This window comes from Microcebus murinus, chromosome 8, assembly GCF_040939455.1.
Source record: "Microcebus murinus isolate Inina chromosome 8, M.murinus_Inina_mat1.0, whole genome shotgun sequence".
Lineage (NCBI taxonomy): Eukaryota > Metazoa > Chordata > Mammalia > Primates > Cheirogaleidae > Microcebus > Microcebus murinus.
The window spans coordinates 17,647,136-17,667,748 of record NC_134111.1 but is presented as its reverse complement, the minus strand read 5'-3'; the positions used below and the strand labels follow the sequence as shown (position 1 = coordinate 17,667,748).

The 20,613-nt window shown below is 45.7% G+C and overlaps 1 protein-coding gene across 5 annotated transcripts in view; it reads right to left on the bottom strand.

Moving 5' to 3' along the window:
• The window catches only part of MGAT5 (alpha-1,6-mannosylglycoprotein 6-beta-N-acetylglucosaminyltransferase), a 316,936-nt gene that overhangs the window by 251,661 nt on the left and 44,662 nt on the right, over positions 1–20,613 (bottom strand). For 4 of the 5 annotated variants that reach the window (XM_076005478.1, XM_012740066.2, XM_020288503.2 and 1 more), the window contains exon 2: positions 12,779–12,897. The exons of the other annotated variant lie outside the window; for it this stretch is intronic. The gene's annotated coding sequence lies outside the window, so the exon portion shown is untranslated. The remainder of the gene's footprint in view (positions 1–12,778; positions 12,898–20,613) is intronic. 5 annotated transcript variants of the gene reach the window in all.

The following is a 20,613-nucleotide window of genomic DNA, read 5'->3' as shown; positions in this document are numbered from 1 at the left end:
ATTACTGCACAGCACACAGACATACCTTATCTTCAAACTGAGAACTCATCTAGTGGACTTAGAGGTAACATTTACTACCTGCCTCCTCGTAACTGTCCAAAGCTGTATTGACAATGCAATGATCAAGAATGTACATGGAACCATCATAACAGAAGTGGTCTTACAGTCATGAGGACCATTTATTTTCCCCTCGACCCCTTCAAACTAATATCTATGATATAAGCATCCTGTGCCACCTAATGAAAAGTAGAACCGTACTGTAAAGCTACCATTGCATTCCACTCTGAGAAAAAGTTCACTTTTCCCAGAAGTTGGCGCAACGGACAACTATTTAGGGATACATATCTATAACAATACTAGCAATAAAACTAATTCAATTCATAGCAAATTATTCCTGAAAGTGTCACCTCTTTCTCCTTCCTAAAATAGAAAGATGGCAAGAAAAAGAACCAAATGCAAATTGCCACCGGCAGTGTTTTGTGTTAAAGGTGCACAGAATGATTCAAGAGCAACTCAAGGTTTTCGGCAAATGCCTGTTCATTAACCCGGTAGGAGGTGCAACACCATCTGGCACTGGTGTCCAACAGAAGATATATTGCTCGGGATCAATTCTGAGCAGCAAGCAAGTTTATTTTTACCCGTTTAAAATTTTATGCACAAAACTACAAGGACATAAATGTCTGCATTAGGCATGCCAGGGAGACTTAACAAGACTGGAAGACGGGATCCAAAAATGGGATCGAACAGAAGCCAGCTTTCATCAAGATTGATTAAACACCCTCCCAGCAAAACCCCACAGGGCCTCAGCTAGAAACTGTGTAAGAAACCACAAAGACTTCGGGCACGTAAGAGGGGAGACTTTCTCATACCCACTGGTGCCAAAAGACGTGGAGGGGCTCATTCATTCAGGCTGGGGATCTGGGGAAGGCAGGACAGAAGGGCTTTGGGGACACATCCACCAGGGCCTGGGCACAAGGCCAGTCACCGTGGGGAAGAGTCAGCCACTCCTCGGGTGCTGGGAACCCCTATAAAAGAGGCCCACTCTGCTGGGTTCGCCCTCTGGGGATTGTTCCCTTTGAGCCTCACAAAACCAACCAGAATCTTCTTTTTTTCCAAATGAATTTACTGCCTTTTTTCCCTAACAGAGTCACAATACTTGCTCAATGCCAAAAATGTATTAAATACTGGAAAACCACAAAGAAATTTTTCTTAAAAATTAGTCATCATTCAGCCCCTGCAGATGGTAAGAGTTTCGTGCATTTCATATATATATTTCCATATATATGACTATATGGCATGTTATCAATATATATCCCAACGTTGTTACACTGGGGATTAGGTCTCCAACACATGAACTTTGGGGGACACACTCAAACCATGGCAACACCTCATGGCTCACCAAAGTTTCTATTATCTATGTTTTATTGCCACTTTAAAAACTTATGTGCCAATCAGGTATGAATGACTATTTCTAATAAAAACCACAACCACGTTTCCTGGGCACTCGCTATATGCCAGGCACATAATACAGAAAAGTAGAACGGTGGTTGCCAGGACTTAGGGAGAAAGGGATGGGGAGTAGTTTAATGGGCACAGAATTTCAGTTTGGGAAATTAAAAAGTTCTGGAGATGGATGGTAATAAGTGAACTTAATGCTACTGAACTGTACTGTACACCTAAAAACAGTTAAAATGGTAAGTTTTGTATTACATAATAAACAAAAGAAAGGATTTGGAAGCAAAGGGCTTCCCCTGAGCTTTGTATCTAGTTGGGTGCTTCAGTCACTTGGGCCCTAGTCAGATCCTCACATGCCCTTCTAAGTGACACCATGCCACAGAAGTATGGGGGGGAGGGACGGGAGAACAGCAGGAAGCTGTGGAAGTTGGCACCGCAAATTTTTTTTTTTTTTTTTTTTTTTTTAAGAGACAGAGTCTCGCTTTGTTGTCCAGGCTGTAGTGCAGTGGCATTATCATAGCTTACTGCAACCTCCAACTCCTGGGCTCAAGTGATCCTCCTGCCTCAGCCTCCTAAGTAGCTGGGACTATAGGCATGCACCACCATGCCTGGCTAATTTTTTTTTCCTATATATATTAGTTGGCCAATTAATTTCTTCCTATTTATAGTAGAGACAGGGTCTCACTCTTGCTTAGGCTGGTTTGGAACTCCTGACCTCGAGCAATCCGCCCGCCTCGGCCTCCCAGAGTGCTAGGATTACAGGCATGAGCCACCAGTGCCCGGCCACCACAAATTCTTAAGAAAAAAATGAAAATGCCCTGGAAACACTCACTCTTTAATTGCACAGACCAACCTGGAAGTTCTTACAGGTGAGCTGTCTGTAGTAGTAAGGGAAAAACAGCAAAAACAAAGAAACAAACTATGAAAACCACACTTGTAACAGAAATCAGAGAACATACAGGAAAATCGGGTGGGCATTCGCCAATGACTGCAGAGATACAGGGAAGAACATGGGGAGACCTTACCGCCAGCCTGCAGCTCCTCAGGCTGCAGGTCTCCAGTGGTCAAGAACATCAGATGCAGACAGCAGAGAGACTACCTGCCTCTCCACAAGCCAACACCCCATGTCCATCCAGACACGGGGTACACTTACTAAGAAGGGTGTATCTGGGATCCAGAAAGATAGCTTATGAGCAGATAGCAACACACTGGATAGCAACACACTGGATTCACAAAGACCACCACCGACAATTTTAAAACCACATTTTCCGAAGACTCAAATTCAGAAATACTGTCTTTGTGGCTTAACAGAAAGTCACTGTAAAATCCCGAAGGCAGCTTAATTACCATGAGACTAAACAAAGCTGTCCTGAAGAAAGGAAGGCTAGAGACACTGAGGCTAATCACATGTTACTGTCTAACCAGAAGCCCAACCTGACTCTGGGAGAGAGCAACACCACCAAGACAAGAGCCGGGGCCCTTGTCCCCGGCAGCCCTTCCCAGGCCATCTTGTATTTGGCTATCTTGCATATAACCTCCCTACTGTGCAGTAAGGAATTTGGCTTTTGTCCCTGGCTGGGGAGAAGGAGGACTCTAAGTCCTTAGAACTTCCTGAGTAATAGGAATATCTTTGTTACTCATCAGACCCTTGGCTCACACCTGAGTTTATACTAAAAGATGAGAAGACCCAGGATAGAGTCTACTCACCAGAAAGACCAGCCCTGTGATTAGAGGATTAGGGCTAGGAGCCAGCCCAACTCAGAGGAAAGAAGGGCTGGAAATTGAATCATTGGCCACATGGTCGTATCCAGTCAGTCATGCCTATGTAATGAAACCCCAATAAAAACTCTGGACAACAAGCTCCTGGAGCTTTCTGGTTGGTGAACACCAGGTGACATACCCTAATTCCAGAGGGACAGGGCACAGGAGCTCTGCATTCAGGACCATCCCAGACCTCACTCTGTATGCCTCATCACTGTGGCTGGTCTTGATTTATATCCTTGATAAAACTGCACTGGTAAACATAGAGCTTCTTGAGTTCTGGGAGTCATTCTAGCAAATTATCAAACTGGAGAGGGTCATAGGAAACCCCTGGATTTGTAGCCAGTCAAAAGTGTGAATGGCCTGGAGACCCCATTTACGGCTAGCATCTGAAGTGAGAACAGTTTTGTTGGGGACCATATCTTGTAGCTGATGGGATCTGCACTAACTCTGGGTGGTTACAGCAGAATCTCACTGCAGTACACCCCTCCCCCATTTTCAATCAATTCAAGTGCTGTATACCAGTTGTGAGACAGAGCAGGGGCCCGCTCTTAAAGGCCTGCTGGGCAACCCCTAAGCATGGAAATAAAGGAAAAATCTTCAGAAACTTCAAGCGAAATTCCAGGCACCTAGCTAGCCTTGAAAAGTAAATGAGCAACCTGATAAGATGGTAACAATAGCCTCCCCCAAGCAAGCCAGAGTTCCAAGGTGTTTTTGTGTTCCCTATAGAAACTAAAAGATAACATCTTAACATGTTTCTGAGTTGTTTTTCAGAAAACCCCATCAGATGTAAAATGCAGAGCACTGTCACTTAGATATCAGGTCAGGGAGAGCTGAGCACTGAACTCTTACTCCACCTTTCTTTGAATAAATTTCTTCCTGTGAGGCCAGGAGAGACCCGATTCCTCAGGCCAAACCTCCATGAATAACCTCCAGGTGTTGGCTTATGATTTAGTCCGCAACTTCTGCTTTCCTAAAATGTGCCTGTGCCTTTAAAAACCTTGCTTCTGAGCTACTGGGGAGTTCAGACCTTAAGCAGTAGCTGCCTGTTCTTCTTGCATGGTGCCATGCAATAAAACGCACTTTTCCCCCCACTGAAAATCTCGTCGTCGTCAGTGTCTGGCTTTACTGCACCGGACGAGAAGACCCCAGTTTGGTTCAACACCCAGGTCCAAATAATACAACTTTGATCTGCTAAAACTTATGCTGTTCGTGACTAGAAATCTCCTCCTACTTAATAGCAGCTAAATATTTTGAGTACTTTCTATCCCAGATGTGGTTCTAAGACCTTCTAAGACCTTCCAACTAAATGAGAATTAACTTACCTAATTCTCATAGTCACGTTTTGGGTAGGTACTGTGATCATTCCCATGTCACGGATGAGAGCACTGAGGCACAGAGAGGTTAAGGGACTTGCCCAAGGTCACGTGGTGGAGGTGCTGGGATCCAAAGATGTTCCTCCATCCCGGAGCCTACCTCTTAGCCACCAGACCGGAGGAAGAGCTGTGACTGCTGGCTGCCATGGCACAGAGCCGGGGATGTGCCCCTTCTCCATCCCCACTTGCTCCCACCCTCCATCCTTGGAACGGCCTTATGCCGACCTCCTTGGAGAAGAATGTGTGCTTTCTAATGGCAGAATCATCCGGCTCTGACTGCAGCTCAGGAAAATGAATTTTGAGAACACAGCACTGGGGGAGGTTAACTATTTCCCTGGAAGTCTTTTCCAACAAAAACAAATTAACAGCTGGATGGTACTGGATGTAAATGAAAGTGACACATTTCACTGCAACAAATGAAGAGGTTCGAGGTTGTTCCTTTTCATCGTCGTCTCCCTCACCACGGGCAGAACCTCTCCACGGTTGACACAAATCTCTTCTCCCCTACTTTTTCCCTATTACTTAAACTCTAAAGTGCTAAATACTTCTTCACTTGTCTTAAATTGATGACACGGTTTGATGTTTTCTGTGTGTTTAGCACAGCAATTAAAACCTCAGGCAGTCATTTTTCAAATAAAAGTTACATAATAAGGACATCAGCGGGCTTCGTTTACTCGTTCAATAAATATTTTGAGCATCTACTGCATGCAGAGCAACATTCTAGGCAAAGTCCCTGCCTGTCCTCATGACACGGACATGCCAGCAGGGGCGAGAGTCAAAGAGAGAATGAGCAAACATACATGCACTTGTATGTGCACATGTGTACATGTGTGTAACTTCAGGAAACAATAAGTGATATTAAAACAGGCAGGTGAAGATCCGGGGTTAGCACAAAACAACGTGCGTGGCTGGGGTGAAATAAGTCGTGGGAAAAGGAGGAGATAGTTGGGGGGGGACACAGTTTTTTCTGAACTGATGTATCCAACTCTTATCACCACCTCCCACCTCTCCCCCAAGTCTACACCACCACCTCCTGCCGGACAGCGCTCACCTTCCCAGCTGGAATCTTCACTTCCACTCTTGCCTCTTACAGCAATTCTCCACACAAGCCAAAGGATCCTTGTAAAGTACAAATCCAACCAGGTCACGTCACCTTCCCACTCAAGACCCTCCAAACGTGTCCAGCGCAGCCAGGATAACACCCAAGCTCCCTTCCTTGGTTTTTCTTCACTGCCTGTACTCCACCTGACACATGACTTACATATTTCTTCCCTTCGTCTGTCTTTATTCACCACTATAAACCAGTGTCTAGAACAGTGCTGGGCACAGAGCAGGTACACAATAAATATACATCGAACGACAGAACGAACGACTTTGATGATGTCATCACCGACTGGGTCATGCAGAGTCAACTCGTAATTCCCAGTCCCGGGCATCCAAGCCATCCACACCCGCTGTCCAGGGACTCTTGGTTCAGATCCTGGCACCCGCAAGCCCAGAAGGCAACACTGTCCATCTGACTGTGCCAACTGCTCCAATAAGCTCGCCACCCTCTGACTCTGGCCCCAAGAGGACAAGGATTTCCCATGAAATCATCTGACAACCTAACATTTATGCAAAAAGGGCAAAAAGCACCTCTTGGTTGATGAATTTCTCTAAATTATAAAGTAAGTGGAGATGCCATCTCAAATGCTCTCTGTTGGTAAGTGGGTGGACAGAATTTCCAAGTAAGCAGAAGTGTCTTCAGTGCCCCCTTTTCCTGCAGGGACCACGGCTTATGGCTGCTCAGTCTTCACACACCTCCCTCTCTGCCCATGGATGGGCAAATCTCCCTCGTCACTAGGACAGTGGAGTGTGTTCCATTCAGAGTAACTGTCCCTGCACAAAAGGCCTACAACACTCCAGGCTAAAATCCTAACTGGGCTTTAACTGGACCATCCATGTTGGTTTGCTCTACGTTCCCATTTGGGGAGATAGGTAGGGTTGAGGAATCTGTCTTCTGTCTCTCCTTCTCCCAAGTTGGGAGCAGTGAGCCAGAATACCCGGTAATTCTGCAACTTGGAATCCCTACTTCTGAACCAGGAACAATCTGACTACAGGGAAATGGCACCATGTCGTGGACAACAGCTTTTGCATCTTGGAAGAATGCAAAACCTACTTATTGAGTCACATCTCTCCACTTTTGTACAGGATTTTTTTTCCCTTGGTTATTCATTTTGCTACCTGCTGGCATTCACTGGCAGATAAGTGACTGCCAAAGACTGAGCAGGTTAGGGAAAGAAAGACTTAAGATTGGGAAAGCTCCATTCTGTCACATAATTTATTTTTCTGGAAACTGAAAAAACATCACTATGATATGATTCCAGGGGCTGAGTACCTGAATCAGTTAAGCACTCATAGCAAAATTACTGCAGAAAGGAAACAAGATATGCAACACACAGGCCTTTGTTGGGCTGCACAGTAATCATGTAAAAATGGCAATTAGTTCCTTTAAAGGATAATTAACATTGCCTTTACATAACACACTTTTTTTTAGTTTTTCTTTTTTACTGATGTTTTCCTGCATCAGCAATCAGCGAAGTAATCAACATCGATGTCAAGCATTTTCCCTGAGACACTAACACTTTCATCAAACACACTTTCATACACACAGAGATATTTCCATTTGGAAAACAAGAGGGTGGGGTTGGAGGGTTGGAAAGGCATAGTTCTTACCCCTGCAGCATTCTGGAATTCTCTTGCTGGTTAACCACAGGGCTGCAGGATTTGAAGTTCTGCCCACAGACTCAAGACTGTAGAGCAAAGAAAAGTCTCATTTGCCTCTGAAACAGTACCCCAAGGCCAGCCTTGCATGAAGATGCAGACATTTTTGAGCACCTCTTCCAGGCACCGAGTATGTGACAATGAATAGTCTTGCTCCCTGCCTTTGAGGGAGGGATATACCAGTAGATAGTTATGAGATAAAATAAAGCCCATCTATTGGTTCGATAAGTATCTGTTGAGGACCTACGTGACAGGCACAGATTTAGACACTGGGCCTCCAGCAGCGCACAAATGCCAGTGCATGGCATGTAGGCGGTATTGCAAGAATAGAGAAGAAACATGTCTTATCTGATCCAAGAGGATAGAGGAAGGCCGTCTCTGAAGAGGAAGGAGTTCAAAACCCTGGAAGGAGTCTTGAAGGATGAAAAGATGGTTGGGGAGGGGCAGCCCCAGCAGGGGGTGAGAACAAATGCACCAAGCAGGCACACCTGAGGGTACTGCTCCCCTGTGTGTCTGAACAGAAGGGGAGGCCGGCAGCAGCCACAGCCAGTTTGCTGTGTAGGCAAGACAGCACGAGCTGGGGCTTGGAATGCCACAGCAGGACTGAGGACTCTCCCAGAATCAAAGTGACTTTGAAGAGCCCTGAAGCTCAGGAGCGACACGATCCACTTCCCTTCTCAGATATAATTTCCTCCTGAGTTGGTTAGTTGGTTTTTATTTGCAGCCATTGCCTCTCCTGCATCAGAAGCTTGAAAATGCAAAAAAAAAAAAAAAAAAAAAAAAAAAATTGATTTAGCAAGTAAGTCCCAAAGAATAAGGCATTTAAGATTTTTCTATCTTTATTAGAGAAGATGACTAAAAACACTGAAAGGAAGAAGAAAAAAAGAAGAAGCCTTTCAGAGACCAAAAAAAAAAAAAAAGAAAGTGAGCTAAAGAGCAGCTTCCTAGAGACAAACCTCCCTGACTTAGCAATTTTGCTGGAACCGTTCGTTTCCATCTCCGCCGGGACCAACAGAAGCTGCATGGCAAACGTTTTCCACGTTCCGCGTGGCCTGCTGCCCACATGAGACCTCAATGGCAGCTACATCAAGCTCCAGCTCCAAACTTGGCCGCCGCGGCTCGCAGCGAATGAGCCAGCCTCCAACAGATCCAGATAGGAGTGAGAAGACACGTCCCTCACCATGGAGGACGGTTGCAGAAAAGGCTACTTTTAAAAATAGGTTTAATTGAACAGGACAACATTCCCAAGGGCATTCAAACTGAGTACCGAACTTCTCCATGACGTGAAGGGCAATTTCAGATCCTCCTGGTCTAAACTTCGATTATTAAACATCCCATCCATTCAGTTTCTACGGACAAAACTACTTTCTGTAGACAAGACTGCTACGGCTCAGAAAATGGTATTCTGAATGCACTGGTGCAGTAAGATTGCACCGAAATGCTATGGTTTCCAATCCAAAGCCAATGATAAGTTTCCATCCGGCGTGCCCAGCTGACTGACTAAACCTTGGGCCTGAAAGTTAGTCTAGCATCAAATGAACTAGATTGCTTCAATACAAACGCAAACACAAATTTAATTTCTATACAATTATCTGTCTTCCAAATAAAATTCTAAACCCCAACAATAAGTGATGTTGTAATTAGGTTGGTTGTTTTCTTCATTAGACAGAAGCAACCATATTAAATGTTTACTACCTTGAAGTCCAATGTTTCTATTAGTGAACCCATGCATGAAACAAGGAATTTTTGTTAATCTACCCCTGAAAGTTGCCAAGATGTTTAACTGCCACATTTTAGAATATTTCAAATGTCTCCAGTTAGAATCAAAACTAAAGATATGGATTAAAAAGTAGTTTTATCTTTCTGTACTGTATAATTCCATTTATGTAACAACAACAAAGAAACCAGGTGAGGGGGTAAACTCACAACTAAAGGACACAGTGAGCATGGTAGAGGGCAAGGGCATGCCTCTAACCCTCACTAGGGAGAGGAGAAGACATAGTAACCAAAATGTTTGTATCCTCATAATACACTGAAATAATAATTTAAAAAAAAAAGCCAGGTGAAACTGATCTGTGCTGTTAGAAGTCTGGGTAGTGGTTACTTAAGCTTGGTGGGGGGAGGGGCACACTGATAGTGATGAGAGAAAACACAAGGGAAGCTTCTGGGGACCGAACAGGTTTTGTGCATGTCTTATTTCTCGATCTGGGTACTACTAAGACAGGTATTTGACTGTGACAATTCATCATGCTGCATACTATGGATGTATCCTCTGTTCTTCACGTATAAACCAATACAGTCTTAAAACATTGACAGTGGAGGACAAAGCACGGTCTGCGCTCACAAACATCAATGTGTCAGGACTTCAGTTCTGTGTGGCATTTGAAAGAGGACCAGTTTCACGTGGGCAGAAACCAGACCAATAGAAATAACTGCTTTACTCAGGCTGCTTTCATTCTGTCTTGTGCATTTTTCTTAAAGACCTCAACCATCCCACAGTGATGAACCTAGCTCAGGTGACACCAAGGCAGATCATCGCTAGGTGACATCCCTCCTCCATACAAAATTCCCAGCAATAATCAATATTCTTGAATCATCCTTTTAAAAGATTCAAAAGAATTTCATTCTTAAAGTTATTGCAAATTCAGTAAAAAAAGTTCTTCCATGAGCTACCAAAGTGTACTATATGCGCTTAGCAAACAATGGTACACCGAGTTCTCACTGGTTTCAAATTTTAATCACGCATAAAAACTCCCAATGGTCGCATAAAATGACAGACGTGATGAAACTCAAGTTCTGTTTGTCTTAAACTGAGCTATGCTTATTTATTACAAATTTCTACTTAAACACAGGAGACATGAACTGCACCTAGAGGAAGCTCCAATTGTAAACTGTTGAGAATTTACTCTCAAAGCCATGTATGGAGTTGAGTCCGCAGGCATCTGGACCAATTAAGTAACAGGAGGTTAATTTGCCAAATTAACCTCCATGTGGAATACAATGATTTTCAAAGGGTAAAAATAAAAAAATAAAATAAAAAAAGGTACTAAGCCAGGCACAGTGGTTCACACCTGTAATCCCTGCACTTTGGGAGGCCAAGGCAAGAGGATCACTTGAGGCCAGGAGTTTGAGACCAGCCTGGGCAATATAGCAATACCCCATCTCCACAAAAACTAAAACTTTTTAAAAATGGGCTCATCTGAAATGTGTATGTATATTAATATATACGCATACATGTAATTATGTAGCAGCAATGATTTAGAACTTAGAACAAAGCAATTTTTTCAGGAAGTATTTTATCACCAGCTTTGTTTACAATTGCCCACACATTACCATAATGAAAAAGCAGACTGGCCAGGGTCAGTTTGATTGTTTTTAGTCTCAGTTGACAATGCACCCTGCCCCCCACCCATAGATGCACCTGGAAAGGACCTTTCCCACAGCCCCTTCTACTGCCCCACCCTCAGGAGGCAGCTGCAGCACAACCAGACAAAAACCTCCTGGAGACACAAAATAAGCCTCAAGTTCAGGCACTAAAGCCTCTGTACTGGACACAAATAAGGCCCCTCTGGTTCCTATGAGGGTGGAGTAGGGTTTCTCAACCTCAGCACTATTGCCTGCTTGGGCTGGACAGCTAGCTCTTGGAGGGGTTGGAGGCTGGCTTATGCCCTGCAGGATTGCAGCCTGAAAAAAGAGAGTAAGAGATGTTTCTACAAGCTACTTCTTTAAAACTTCCCCCATTCTTTCTGTAACTGAAACCCGCATCCTTGCCTCGGGCCAGTGGTCCGGAGGGGCAGGGGCCCGTCCTTTGCTCTCTGTACCACAGGAGCTGGCTCATCGGCATGGCCCACTGGTCCATGCTGGAGATGGGAGGAATCAGAATCCTCAACTATAGTGAAACAGCAAATAGCCTGAAGCTGAAAATGCTCCCTTTAAAACCTCTATATTTCTGCTTTTAAGGAGGAAAACTAGTACTTTAAGATGGGAGTTGGCCATTTTCCTCATCTGCTGGCAAATTAATAAACCTCCCCTTCCTTCTCCTCAAACCACTTGTCCTCAGTCTTCTGATAAAGCCTCAGGGACAAGTGCCAAACAGGATGTTTAGCAGCATCTCTGGCCTCTACCCACTGGATGCCAGTAACACTCCCCCACCCTCCACGGAGGTGGGGCACATGCCCCCAGGGAGCAAAATCACTCCCAGCTGAGAATCACTGTCAGACCATCTTTGGAAGAGTCTACAAGAAATCAGGCCCACTGCTGGCCTCTGGGGAAAAAAAGACTTAGTTATTAATAGTGTAAGGGCCTGGTTGCAGCCCAAAGCTGCTGGCTCACTTGTGCGAGCCCGGATAACAGAAAATTGGCCCAAGAGAAGAGTAATCGGCTTCTAGAAACTGCTAGCTTGGGGCCCAAAAGTAGAGCTACCGGCTAAACGCATATTTCTGCTTCTGAGAATCGCTTGCTTGCAGCTAGACACATAGGTACGGTGCCAGATAAGGGAGAAAGCCCCCTCTGCCGCCGGCGGGCTACCAGTCCACCAATCATTTTAAAGACTAACACGCGCAATCAGCTTGTGCAGCGCGGGTGTTCAAGAGAGAGGGGAGATAAAAGGGCAGCCCCAGCTTTGGTCAGGGTCCTTGCCTGTAAGAGCGACCACTGCGCTGGTACTCTAGGGCCTGGACCCTGGCTAGCCAAAAAATAAAGCTCCTCTTGAGTAATTGCATCCTTGGTGTCTTTGTTCGTCTGCCTGGTGGGGTACAAGAAGCCGGTCCCTAACAATAGCACCCTTTGAATTCTTAACAACGTACATCTATTTCTTATTCAAACAAATACATTTAAATACACAAAAGAAACTAGAGACAGAAACAAAGCAAGAATGAAACAAGGCAAGAATGAACTTTAGGTAAAAGCGTGTACCCTAAGAAAGTGCCTGCAACCCCCTCTCAAACTATCTTTTCCCTTTTTCTTTTCAAAAATGTCCCTAAGGGGAAAAATATAAAATTAACATCTTTCTGAAATGGTTATTCTACTTCATGATAGATTTTGTACACACATGGAAATGGATATCTTTTTAAATATATATATATTCCTGGTCCCTTCTTTGGAATCTCCTATTTCACACACAACTCTCATTTGTTACGTGGTTTCTCCAGGTCAGATCAAAGCAGAATGGAAGCAGCAGATCAGAACAGTAACCCAGTCCTGGGCCAGCCTTGGTATGGTCAAAAGAGCCAGGCACTTGGGGTCAGCAGATCTGGGTTTCAGTCTCTGCCAGTTTCTAACCCTGGAACCCTGACCAAATCACGGCCTTCCAAGACACCGGTTTCTATTTATGAAATGGAGGGTGACACGTGCTTTACAGTGCCGCTGTGCAAACTCATTCAGATGAAGTACGTGGAAGTTTTCAAACAAATGTCAAATATTACCTTTACTGCAGGATGACACACATCGCGATTCTCAACCAGAGGTAGCTGCTGGCTTTACCAACAGGAGTCTCAGCATTGGTAACAGCTCCAGGCTGGGGCCCAGCAGCATGAACAGCAGACTGAGAAGGGTAGAAAAGAGCATGAATTAGATGCAAAGGCAGGAGAGCACAGGATGAAGATAAAGGGTTGGGGGCCAGGCGGTCCAGGTTGTGATCCCACCAGGGGCCCGTGCCCAACTCTCTTGACTTCTACTTGCCTTGTTCTCTTTATCTACAAGCTGGGAATAATAGGACAGCTGCTTCACAGTATTTGTAGTTTTGTTCTATCAAGTCTCTGCAGACACTAACTCAGCAAATCCTGAACCATTGCTCCCAGAGAAGACATAGGTTTCTGGGGGCCTCTGGTCACAACTTCATCAACTGATCCAGACATAACCTTGTTTCATCTGTGTTTCTGTTTGAAGACAGCGTTAACATTGAACTCATGGCCAACGGAACTACAAGTCATGCTTCAGTGAAGCTTGCCTAGCACTTGTATGTTCTCCCTAAGATACCTCAAATCACCAGCCTTCTTGTGCTTAGGAATACCAGACAACACCTCAGCACTGTGCTTGGCAGCCATTTGAAGCAGCAAGATCACCCTAAAAAGGGGGGTGGGGTGAGGGAAGCATGGCAGTAACCAGATGGAAGAAAGAACCCTTGTTTATAATATGAGAGCTGAAGCAAGAAGGCAGAACAGTTGCCTTGTTCAACCTCAGCTGTGAACGAGCACATCAGGCTGCTCAAACATTCTTCCACTCTGTGCATGTCCACGAACGACCAGGACAACACCGTGTTGCTTTCGGGGCTACATGTAAATTTTGGCAAGCAGGCAAATTTGCAAATACCAAAATCTACAAATAATGAAGATGGACCATATTTGCCTTCAGTGTAGCTCTGATGAGTCAATCAATTAATACAGATAAAGCACAAATTGAAAATTCGGCAAATGTCAGTTATTATTCGGGGGGAGTCAAATATTTAAATAAAATGTACGATATGTATGATGTAAAAAGCATGACGGAAATACAAAGGACACATGTAGGTGGTAACAGAAACGACAAGGCAGAAATATGGCATGAGGAAAGGGACTCGAGAATAAACATTCTTTTCCTAAAGCAATCTCTTCATCTATTGATCTTCCTTTGCACCAAGAGGTTACACACCCTGTGGCCAGCCATCTAACCCTTTTGCTCTCAAACCCATTCTCTGCACACCTTGTCCTTCTGCAGAGTATCAAGGGCAGGTGCATTTCCCAAGCTCCCTGGCCATCTGGTGTCCAGTCGTGCTGGCCTGTGGGAGCAGGAAGGGAGGGAGCAGCAAGGGTCTCTCTCCCCACCTCAACCTGCTGGCAGGTAGATCTTCTCCAGGGAGGTGGCACTCTCTGGAGGGCCCCACTGCCCTTTTCTGAAAGCACCATCAACGCCGTCACCCCCACCCCATTCCCAGGAGAGGACATCTTCCCGAGATTACAAACGTCTGGGTCGCTGCAACACACTGTGGCAACTCACCTCTTCCAGCACCCAAATACCCAATTTTCTGTATTAGCTTGTCAGTGGGAGACGCCTAGTGCAGTCCCTGTGACTATTATCCTACTGAACCCTGGCTCTGGAAGGATGCTACGCCCTCAGACCCTTCTGCCAAGAGCCTCTCCCACTGTCCACCCCACAATCTCACTTCTCCTGTTCTGACTCTCTGGCCTCTCTGAACTGAGAGCAAATAAAAGATTTTGTTTTTAATTCACTACTGCAGGAAGAGAAAAGCCTATTTGTGGAAATATTATGGCGATTTCAGCTTTTTATCAAGTTACATTACCTCTGCCACCTTTCAACATGGGCTCCCAGCTGCCCTCTCACCGATGGAGTGATGGTTTCCCTCTACTTAAACGCTATTTACCTTTCAAAGACTGAGCATTACTCTCAACTCATAAATACCTTGATTTTTTTTTTAATCCAAATGCAGCCTATGGCACGTTGCCAATTCACTCTAACAGTCCGCATCAGCCACTGCAGGCGGCTGGCGATTAATTCCGGCAGCGTCTATTCTCTTTTCCTTTCCATTGTGTCTTACCCCAGCGCATAAGAACGTCACGCCCGACCATAATCACACTCGGAGTAACAGATGGATAAATGAGTTCACTTGGACAAAAGAATGTCATAGTAAGATTCTGATCAGTGAATCAGAGAAAAATGTGAGAGAGTAGATGAGGGATGCCAGCTCCTCACGGAAATTGCACTCTTGTCTCCTTCCTGGGCCCACACCTGGACGCACTTCTCAACCAGGGGTGACCCAGGTGACTTAGTTCTAGGAAACAGACTGCGAGTAGAGACGTAAACCATTGTCAGGCCCGGCCATAAAAATACTGCATGCTGGCTCCTCCATCCATCCCCCTAATCCTGTGGGCTGGAATGACAACTACCATAGGGTAACAATTACAATAGGGTGACAATTACCATAGGGTCACCTGTGTTCCAAGAGTCAGGGCCTACTTAGCCTGAGTCACTAAATGACTCCTTTGAAGAGGTCATCCTCTCACACCCCACAGAACTGTTCACCATCCAAAAACTACAAGAAGAAAGCTGACACTGGGTGCACAGTGACTATCGATACAGATCTGTCTCACACACGTGGGTCGATCTGCCACAAAAGGTCACTACGTCACCATTGCAGGCGACGTCCTTGCAAACGAGCAGGTCAAACGTCAGGCCAAGGTGGCCGAGGGGGTGTAAGAGAGAATCCCCAGCACGTCCCTTCCAGAAGGAACTTTAAAAGGAATCCACCCAGGCAACGGGCTAAACGCCTCTTCCTCATCCCACATGCCCTGTTGGGAGAACATGGACATGTTAGTGAACCACCGCTTTCATTCTGTAGCCTAAGACTCAGAGAGGTCAGAGTGGCCTCCCCACACGTGAGGGCAGACCCAGAGCTGAGACACAACTCCAAGGTCAGGGCCACTCAAAGAGCAGTCAGCAGAGCGGTGCCAGCCCCCGTATTTGTTTCTGAGTCTGTGAAAAAATTAATACCAAAATGGAAGGTAAGTATTCTAGAAACTTTCATAGCAATTTTCTAGGGTAATATTGTAGCTTTAAATCTAATAATAAAATTGGAGGTTTATATAACATTACAAACTTAATTTCATTTTTCCAGTAATTTTTTATTGTACCAGTCCATCGTGACTTAAAATTTCTAAAACCATTCTGTTTCTCCAGCCACCAGAGTCCTAAAACTCTTTCAGCCAAATTCCTGAGGCCGCCACACATCCCCTTCCGGGTCCTTCCGGCCTCCCCCTCAGCTGGCACAGCACGCCCCTCCAGCCTTCCCTCAAGGCGCCCCTCTCAGAAAGCGGGTGGCGTTAAGCTCGCCAGCCCCGCAGGCCGTGGGCGCCGACGCCTGTGCGCCATCCTAGACTCCGGCCAAAACGCAGAGCCAAGTGAACGGTTAGTCATCCGACAACAGCACGGTTGTGAGCTAGCATAGCACACTTTCTGCTTCAGAAAACGGCCAGTTAAAAGAAGAAATGGCTAGAAACCTGCCGAGGGGCCTTCCCCACGTTATTTAACCTGGGGGGGCTTCTCTGCCACCCTACACGCACCACCGTCTGTCCGTCACTCTACACCCGAAAGGCAAAGTGACAGGGCCTCTGCCTCTCTCCTCCAAAGAGGTCGGCACACGTGGAGAAAACCCCGTCCCAGGCCTGGGGAGGAGCAAGAGGTTATTTACAAAGTGAGTCATCCGTGTGGCATCAAAGTATGATGAAGTATTATGGGAAGGAAACAGGATACAGAGACAGTGTTAGCTCTGCCAAGCAGGACCGAGTGAATTACCCGTTACAGGGAAGTGCTGAACTAGCTGGAACGAACGAACGAACACACACACACACACACACACACACACACACACACACACACACCTGAAACTGAATGAAAAGGGGAAGCAGATGGCAAGAATGTAACAACAGAAACCCTAGATCTGGGCACAGCCAGGAAGTGCCAACTGTCCTCAGAGCTCAGGCACGCTGGGCTTCCTGGGTCCCAAGCAGACCACATATTTCAGAACTCCCAGGAACAAAAGGACCGTAACTTTTAACATAAGGAGCCAAAGCAAGCAGCTTTCAAAGTTACTAAGACACACGTGACCAGCGAGATAGGAAAGACGGCAAATACGGGGTGTGGGTACATGAGTGACTATCCTATTAAGTCTCTGAACTTATATTTGAAATACCGAATTTTTAAATATTTTTTTTCAAGTAAAGCCAAAGAATAAATGTGCTCGATGCTGTTTTGAAACAACCTCCCGCTCTGACCCAGGATTCTGATTTGATGCAGTCAGCAGCTCTGCTGCTGTACACCCGGCCCCACTCCGCCCTCTGGCCGGCAGAGAAGCAGGTCTGCCCACCATGCCACCCTGCCCGTGGGCAGTGGCCATGTACACGGCAATTTTATAGATTCTGAGGCACTTCGTGGGCTCTGAAAAACAGAACTGGGACGAGATGCTGATGTGCACCATGAGCAAAGGGCCGGGAAGAGGTGACAGACATTCATTCCTCCGTGGACAATCATGCCCAAGCCTGTGGCCACCATCTGGCTGCCTCAAGCAGCCTACTCCTGCCCGACTCCAGGCAGCCCCGCACACCACACAGCCGGGACCGGACACTGGCGGCTCTCGAGATGTGGCCCACGTCTGTCCTGGAAACCATATACGAAACCTGTGCATAGGCAATGAAGGTGTTTTATTGTAATCACATCTAACACCTGCCACCTAAGTCCCCATTTCTTGTCTCAAACTATTCACCTTTTATGCCAACAGGAAAACGTCAATAAATCCAGATTACGGGATTAAAAATTAACGTTTAACGTATTTCAATGTCTGCACGACCCAGGTAAAAAGAAAATGAAACGAAAATCTCTTCTACTTAAAAATAAGACTGCTTTACACTTGTTCACTCAGCTCAGATGCCGACACATGCCAGCCACTGGTGCTAGCCACTGGTGGCACGAAGAGGAAAACGCCAGTCAGTCAAGGAATGTCTAGACAGACCCACGGTAACCAAAACGCATTCCAATTCCCTTTTTCCTTTGCTCCGCTGTCTTTGGCAGCATGTGCTCCTATGATCTACTGGGGTGGCCTTGGTTTTTATTTGCACCAGGAACGTGGCGTCATTCCCTTCCAGTCAGGTCTCAAGAAATGAGGCTTCAAATCTGGTTCTCTGAGAAATTAGCACATAAAACCAAGCAGGTACAGGATCCACCAACCCATCTGAGAAACATTTTCTGACATCCATTTCCCAGGGACACCCTCATCACAGGCTACGTGGCTGCCAGAGCCGAGTCATTTGGTCTTAGAAGCTAATATCCTTCCTGTTCTAAACTGACTTCATATGGTCACAGCCTCTTCCTACAGAAGTCAGAAGAGATGATTTTATAACACGGGGTGGGGGAATGCCACCTCATCACCTTCATGGCCAAAGGGTGCACAAACCACATGATTTATATGCTAAGGGCCTATAATTAAAGGATTAAGAAATGTAAAGTCATCTGTGATGCGGCTTTCGAGTTATAAATGTCAACGACAGCGAAGTCTGCTACTTTGGGAACTCCTCCAACAGGTTGACAACAGCCCAACCCAGCAGCTCTGGAGGAGGCTGACAGACAGCTGCTCTTTCCCTAGTTACTCCCAGAAGTGCCAAGAGGCCTTTCCAAAGGCAACTAGGTATATAGCATGCTGGAGGGAGAAAGTGACAACATATTTGATGGCAGAAAGACACAGCCCAGGAGTCCCGCACGACGCCAACACGTCTGCCTGCTCCATAAAGGCTGTCAAACCCACACGGTGCAGAGCTGACAACAGGAGGGAGGCGTGCATGCTGCCATGAGAATCACAGTACAGTAAATGCAGAGAGACGCTCCTCTTCCCCATAGCAAGAGCCACAGCACTGGGTGGCAGTGAGGACAGACCCAGCTCCATCCCGGCCCCCTCCCCCAACAGCGCCAGCCTGCCTTCCCCAGATACCCTGCCTGGCAACCCTTGGAGCAGACTGCCCTACCTATTGGCACTAAACCAGTTTCAGGGGAAAGAGACCCTTGAAGACAGATTGCTCAGTTGTCCAGTCTCTGAAATGAAGTGACATTCTCATTAAGCAGGGTGTGAGGTGTGTGTATGGGAGGCAGGGACAGACTAAATATGCTTATTGTATTTTAGACAAAAGCCCACATCTTTAGAGATTCAAAAGCCCTTTGAGGTTCCAAAAGGACACACACTTCCTGTTTCTCTGGTTTCTCCCAGCAGGACAAACTCTCAAGGTGACAGCTTAGAGAAAAGACTCAGATAGAAGTCACATGGTCACATGATTTTCTAGCTCTAGCAGCATTAATGCTTTTAGTCACATCAAGACATTCTGTCTGCTTGCAAGTTGGAGTGTTTTATCCTGTGATGTTGTTGGAGGCAAAATATGTTCAAAGATCCACATACATTAAAAGACAAACAAACAAAACAGGGATTAGGAATGTTTAGTGTTTTATTTTGTTGACCCCCATAATCTTGAAACCCAAATCCTATCGGCCTGTGAAATCCAAATGTTCTGCTCCAAGGTGAAAATCTGATTTACCAAGGTGACTCTCAAGCGTAGCCTAGGCAGTGGTTTGAAGTGCTGCAAACAATTCCGGCAGTGAAAATAAGGAAGTACTTAGCAAACTGCTTCCACCCTAAAATATGCTCATAATTGAGGACTTAAAGTGTACTCCTTGAGCCATGGTTCCTTGATATAGACACAGTTTAGAGGCTGTACAAGCCTTCTGAGTCACTCTCTCCAGTTCAGTGGCTTTACCTACATTCACAACGTGACCTTCTGGGTCAGGCCTGGGTTGGGCTGCTCTGAAGGGCCAGCCCTTCTATGTAAGAGTAAGCGGCATGGACAAGCTCAATAAATTTGTATTTTATAATGAATGAGGTAATAAATAGCCTTCTGCTCCAGTCACTTCACCAATTCTATAGAGAAAAAAATATTCTTGTTCGATTACGCTGAAAGATCAACTCCACCAGGCCTTAAGCAGGTAGCCAGAGATGTCAGGATTGTGGGTGACACCGAGGGAACCACCCTCTGGCCCGCTGGGACCACAGTGTCTGCATTTTGATGGTCCCAATGATAACATCTGACTAAAGGACTAGGTCCTCTCCTCTGCAAAGGGCAAATATCCTGCGTGGGCTCTGTGCTTAGCCGGGGTGAATATTTGCTTACCGTAGTACTTACACGGCCTAATGGAGCCTCCTCCAATGTCCAATTTAGAAGAGGAATCGCTCCTGAAATCACAAGGACATTTTTAAGTTCCTCCTCTTTAAGGACTTGATCCATTGCATACAGACAGGCTGACAAAGAGCTTGTACGAACCTTGTTTCTCCCTTTTTGGAACCCAACTGCCTTTTAAGATAGTCTCCCAAAAAGAGATAGCTAAAAATAATGAGGTGGGAGGCCCTATCACTTCCACACCAGAGGCATTTGTCTAAAAAATATTATCTCCCTTGTTAGGATCCAGATCCATCCATTATTAGTCCAGGAAGGGTAAGGCCACACTTGGCAAAGATGGAGCATCTGCACAAAACTGCTCTTTGTTCCAAGTCTCAGCAGGCCTCAAACCAAAGCTTTCTACCCACCCTAGTGCTTTCCGGACTAGCCTACATTAATCTATGCACACAGTCCCAAGCATATGTGTATACACAATTTTAAAAACAGATAGCTCTATTTTAAAAAACTAAGGAGTTCACAGTAGGAGATAAAGCCAATTGAATTATAAGCCAGTTCAT